Source organism: Microcaecilia unicolor, chromosome 5 (assembly GCF_901765095.1).
Source record: "Microcaecilia unicolor chromosome 5, aMicUni1.1, whole genome shotgun sequence".
Taxonomy (NCBI): Eukaryota; Metazoa; Chordata; class Amphibia; order Gymnophiona; family Siphonopidae; genus Microcaecilia; species Microcaecilia unicolor.
Window position 1 is genome coordinate 261,437,063 of NC_044035.1, and position 6,562 is coordinate 261,443,624.

The window sequence follows — 6,562 nt, forward strand, 5'->3', positions numbered from 1 at the left end:
GCTATAACTTCTCAGAGTCTGACATGTTCCTTCCTGCTAATGTAATTCCTTAACATTATTTCTCCGAGGACAAGCAGGCTGCTTGTTCTCACTGATGGGTGACGTCCACGGCAGCCCCTCCAATTGGAAACTTCACTAGCAAAGGCCGCTAGTCCTCGCGCGCCGATGCGCACTGAGCATGCGCGGCCGTCTTCCCGCCCGAACCGGCTCGTGTTCGTCAGTCTTCTTTTGTCCGCGCTCGGGACGGTCGTGTTTGTGCCGTTTTGCGCCGCTCAAGTTGACCCTCGCGCGTCTTTGAGCTTTATCTTAAAAAAAAAAAAAAAGAACTTGGAGGAAGACCTTTACGGTCTTTTCCCCTTTTCCCGTGTTTCCAGTTTTTGCCCTGCTAAGTTTCCTTTCGTTTTCGGGGTAGGCCCTTTTGAGGCCTTGGTTCGGGTTTTTTCTCTCCCTCTTTTTGGTGCCTTTACCGCCATTACTAGTTTTGATTTCGCCGGCGTGATTTTTCCGCCCATGTCATCGAAGTCTTCCAGCGGCTTCAAGAAGTGCACCCAGTGCGCCCGGGTAATCTCGCTCACTGATAGGCATGCGCCGTGTCTTCAGTGTCTGGGGGCTGGGCACCGCCCGCAGGCCTGTAGTCTTTGCGCCCTTTTACAGAAAAGGACTGAGGTAGCGAGATTGGCCCAGTGGAACGTGTTGTTCTCGGGCTCTTCGTCGGCAACAGCACCGGGGGCATCGAGTGCATCGACGTCGACAGCTTCAAGACCTTCGACCTCGGCATCGACTGCATCGAGGCATCGACCCTCTGCATCGTTGGTACCGAGACATCGAAAGGCTGCGTTGGCGTCGGTGGTACCGGGACCTCCACTAGTGCTGATGTCGTTGGACGGTGGTGCTTCGACTGGAGTGCAGGTGAGGGCTGTCCATTCCCCTGCTGGTGGCGGTGAGCCTTCGGGTGGGTCTCCCCCTACCCTGAGGGCTCCTGCGGTACAGCCCCCCCCGAGACCGACCTTCTTCGACCTCGGCCCCGAGGAAGCGACGGTTGGATTCTACGTCCTCCTCGTCGGTACCGGGAAGTTCCGGTGACATGCTTCGTTTGAAAAAGTCAAAGAAGCATCGTCACCGGTCTCCTTCCCGCATCGGTACCGAGAGCTCTGGGTCGCCGAGGGAGTCGGCACCCAGTAGGCATCGGCACCTAGAGGACCGCTCACCCTCTGTTCAGGAGGTGTCGATGCGCTCCACCTTGGACAGTCCGGAACAGCCTCCACACCCGGAACAGACTCTGACTTCGACGCCTGCATCGGCTTCCATGTCTTTCTCCACAGCCGCTCTGCACGAGAGTCTCCGGGCCGTTCTCCCAGAGATCCTGGGAGAGCTGTTGCGCCCTTCCCCTCCGGTACCGGGGGTGCTTGCGCCACCGGTACCGTCAAGTGAGGCGCCGGCTGGCCCATTGCCCGGGGTGAGGTCTCCGGCATCGGTGCCGCTTGCGGTACCGACTGCGGTCGCCTCCCAGGAAGGCTCCCCGATGACGTCGGCGGAGGGAGCTTCGCCGGTGCGGGCGAGGGAGTCTACGTCTCGACGCTCCCACCGTGGCCGTGTTTCCATGGAGTCGAGTTGGGCACGGCTTCAGACGCAGGTTCATGAACTTGTGTCTGATACCGATGGTGAGGCCTCGTGGGAAGAGGAAGAGGACATCAGATATTTCTCTGACGAGGAGTCTGATGGCCTTCCTTCCGATCCCACTCCCTCCCCTGAAAGGCAGCTTTCTCCTCCTGAGAGCCTGTCTTTTGCGGCCTTTGTCCGGGAGATGTCTACGGCCATCCCCTTCCCGGTGGTTGTGGAGGACGAGCCCAGGGCTGAAATGTTTGAGCTCCTGGACTATCCTTCTCCACCTAAGGAAGCGTCCACAGTACCCATGCATCATGTCCTAAAAAAGACATTGCTGGCGAACTGGACCAAGCCTCTAAGTAATCCCCACATTCCCAAGAAGATCGAGTCCCAGTACCGGATCCATGGGGACCCAGAGCTGATGCGCACTCAGTTGCCTCACGACTCTGGTGTGGTGGATCTGGCCCTAACGAAGGCTAAGAGTTCTAGGGAGCATGCTTCGGCGCCCCCGGACTCTAGAACCTTAGACTCCTTTGGGAGGAAGGCCTACCATTCTTCTATGCTCGTGGCCAAAATCCAGTCTTACCAGCTCTACACGAGCATACACATGCGGAACAATGTGCGGCAGTTGGCGGGCTTGGTGGACAAGCTCCCTCCTGAGCAAGCCAAGCCATTTCAGGAGGTGGTCAGGCAGCTGAAGGCGTGCAGAAAATTCCTGGCCAGAGGGGTATATGATACCTTTGATGTCGCGTCCAGGGCCGCTGCTCAAGGTGTGGTGATGCGCAGACTCTCATGGCTGCGTGCCTCCGACCTGGAGAAAAGGATCCAGCAGCGGATTGCGGACTCCCCTTGCCGAGCAGACAATATTTTTGGAGAAAAAGTCGAACAGGTGGTAGAGCAGCTCCACCAGTGGGATACCGCTTTCGACAAGTTCTCCCACCGGCAGCCTTCAGCATCTACCTCCTCAGGTAGACGTTTTTATGGGGGAAGGAAGACTGTTCCCTACTCTTCTGGTAAGCGTAGGTACAATCCTCCTTCTCGACAGCCTGCGGCCCAGGCTAAGCCCCAGCGCACTCGCTCTCGTCAGCAGCTTGCGCCTCAGCAAGGCCCTTCGGCTCCCCAGCAAAAGCAAGGGGCGAGCTTTTGACTGGCTCCAGCAGAGCATAGCCGACATCAACGTGTCAGTGCCGGGCGATCTGCCGGTCGGGGGGAGGTTGAAAGTTTTTCACCAAAGGTGGCCTCTCATAAACTCCGACCAGTGGGTTCTCCAAATAGTCCTGCAAGGATACACCCTCAATTTGGCTTCCAAACCTCCAAATTGCCCACCGGGAGCTCAATCATACAGCTTCCAGCACAAGCAGGTACTTGCAGAGGAACTCTCCGCCCTTCTCAGCGCCAATGCGGTCGAGCCCTTGCCATCCGGGCAAGAAGGGCTGGGATTCTATTCCAGGTACTTCCTTGTTGAAAAGAAAACAGGGGGGATGCGTCCCATCCTAGAACTAAGGGCCCTGAACAGATATCTGGTCAAGGAAAAGTTCAGGATGCTTTCCCTGGGCACCCTTCTTCCCATGATTCAGGAAAACGACTGGCTATGCTCTCTGGACTTGAAGGACACCTACACGCACATCCCGATACTGCCAGCTCACAGACAGTATCTGCGATTTCAGCTCTGCACACGTCACTTCCAGTACTGTGTGCTACCCTTTGGGCTTGCCTCTGCGCCCAGAGTGTTCACGAAGTGCTTGGCTGTAGTAGCAGCGGCGCTTCGCAGGCTGGGAGTGCACGTGTTCGCCTATCTCGACGATTGGCTGGTGAAGAACACATCCGAGGCAGGAGCTCTACAGTCCATGCAGATGACTATTCGCCTCCTGGAGCTACTGGGGTTTGTGATAAATTATCCAAAGTCCCATCTTCTCCCAGTGCAGAGACTCGAATTCATAGGAGCTCTGCTGGATTCTCGGATGGCTCGTGCCTATCTCCCAGAGGCGAGAGCCAACAACTTGTTGTCCCTCGTCTCGCGGGTGCGAGCGTCCCAGCAGATCACAGCTCGGCAGATGTTGAGATTGTTGGGCCACATGGCCTTTACAGTTCATGTGACTCCCATGGCCCGCCTTCACATGCGATCTGCTCAATGGACCCTAGCTTCCCAGTGGTTTCAGGCTGCTGGGGATCTAGAAGACGTGATCCACCTGTCCACGAGTTTTCTCAAATCCCTGTATTGGTGGACGATTTGGTCCAATTTGACTCTGGGACGCCCTTTCCAAATTCCTCAGCCACAAAAAGTGCTGACTACGGATGCGTCTCTCCTGGGGTGGAGGGCTCATGTCGATGGGCTTCACACCCAGGGAAGCTGGTCCCTCCAGGAACGCGATCTGCAGATCAATCTCCTGGAGTTACGAGCGATCTGGAACGCTCTGAAGGCTTTCAGGGATCGGCTGTCCCACCAAATTATCCAAATTCAGACAGACAACCAGGTTGCCATGTATTACATCAACAAGCAGGGGGGCACCGTATCTCGCCCCCTGTGTCAGGAAGCCGTTAGCATGTGGCTCTGGGCTCGCCGTCATGGCATGGTGCTCCAAGCCACATATCTGGCAGGCGTAAACAACAGTCTGGCCGACAGGTTGAGCAGGATTATGCAACCTCACGAGTGGTCGCTCAACTCCCGATTAGTGCGCCAGATCTTCCAGGTGTGGGGCACCTCCTTGGTAGATCTCTTTGCATCTCGAGCCAACCACAAGGTCCCTCAGTTCTGTTCCAGACTTCAGGCCCCCGGCAGACTGGCATCGGATGCCTTCCTCCTGGACTGGGGGGAAGGTCTGCTGTATGCTTATCCTCCCATACCTCTGGTGGCGAAGACTTGGTTGAAACTCAAGCAAGACCGAGACACCATGATTCTGATTGCTCCGTTTTGGCCGCGTCAGATCTGGTTCCCTCTTCTTCTGGAGTTGTCCTCCGAAGAACCGTGGAGATTGGAGTGTTTTCCGACCCTCATCACACAGGACGAAGGGGCGCTTCTGCATCCCAACCTCCGGTCCCTGGCTCTCACGGCCTGGATGTTGAGAGCGTAGACTTTGCCTCTTTGGGTCTGTCAGAGGGTGTCTCCCGCGTCTTGCTTGCTTCCAGGAAAGATTCCACTAAGAGGAGTTACTTCTTTCTATGGAGGAGGTTTGCCGTCTGGTGTGACAGCAAGGCCCTAGATCCTCGCTCTTGTCCTACACAGACCCTGCTTGAATACCTTCTGCACTTTTCTGAGTCTGGTCTCAAGACCAACTCTGTAAGAGTTCACCTTAGCGCAATCAGTGCATACCATTACCGTGTGGAAGGTAAGCCGATCTCAGGACGGCCTTTAGTTGTTCGCTTCATGAGAGGTTTGCTTTTGTCAAAGCCCCCCGTCAAACCTCCTACAGTGTCATGGGATCTCAATGTCGTTCTCACCCAGCTGATGAAACCTCCTTTTGAGCCACTGAACTCCTGCCATCTGAAGTACTTGACCTGGAAGGTCATTTTCTTGGTGGCAGTTACTTCAGCTCGTAGAGTCAGTGAGCTTCAGGCCCTGGTAGCCCAGGCCCCTTACACCAAATTTCATCATAACAGAGTAGTCCTCCGCACTCACCCTAAGTTCTTGCCGAAGGTAGTGTCGGAGTTCCATCTGAACCAGTCAATTGTCTTGCCAACATTCTTTCCCCGTCCTCATTCCTGCCCTGCTGAACGTCAGCTGCACACATTGGACTGCAAAAGAGCATTGGCCTTCTATCTGGAGCGGACACAGCCCAACAGACAGTCCGCCCAATTGTTTGTTTCTTTTGATCCCAACAGGAGGGGAGTGGCTGTGGGGAAACGCACCATATCCAATTGGCTAGTAGATTGCATTTCCTTCACTTACACCCAGGCTGGGCTGGCTCTTGAGGGTCATGTCACGGCTCATAATGTCAGAGCCATGGCTGCGTCAGTGGCCCACTTGAAGTCAGCCACTATTGAAGAGATCTGCAAAGCTGCGACGTGGTCATCTGTCCACATATTCACATCTCATTACTGCCTGCAGCAGGATACCCGACGCGACAGTTGGTTTGGGCAGTCAGTGCTTCAGAATCTGTTCGGGGTTTAGAATCCAACTCCACCCCCCTAGGCCCATGTTTTATTCTGTTCCAGGCTACACTCTCTGTTAGTTGGATAAGTTGTTAGGTCAATCTCAGTTATGTCCTCGCCGTTGCGAAGGTCCAATTGACCATGTTTGTTGTTTTGAGTGAGCCTGGGGGCTAGGGATACCCCATCAGTGAGAACAAGCAGCCTGCTTGTCCTCGGAGAAAGCGAATGCTACATACCTGTAGAAGGTATTCTCCGAGGACAGCAGGCTGATTGTTCTCACAAACCCGCCCGCCTCCCCTTTGGAGTTGTGTCTTCCCTTGTTTTGTCTTGCTACGTATGGGACTGACGAACACGAGCCGGTTCGGGCGGGAAGACGGCCGCGCATGCGCGGTGCGCGAGGACTAGCAAAGGCCTTTGCTAGTGAAGATTCCGATTGGAGGGGCTGCCGTAGACGTCACCCATCAGTGAGAACAATCAGCCTGCTGTCCTCGGAGAATACCTTCTACAGGTATGTAGCATTCGCTTTATTTTTGGTTCCAAAGAGGGTCACATCAGCAGGCGATAGAAATATAACAGAACACAAAATCCATAAATATGCTATTAGCAACAGACTAATAGCAAATTTGACTATTGCTAATATACTAATAGCAATATTTTGTTCTGGAACATGGAGCTATGGACTGCTGAACCTTCTCCTTATTTCTCTGGCAGGTGGTCAGGATTCTCAGACATGAAGGATTTGAGTGGAGGTTACATAACTGGGTCCCATGAACCATTTTGTCTATTTGTGGGATACAAATGCAACAAATAAATAAATATCCTATGAGACCCGCTACCTAATTTACACTATATAATATACAAATACATA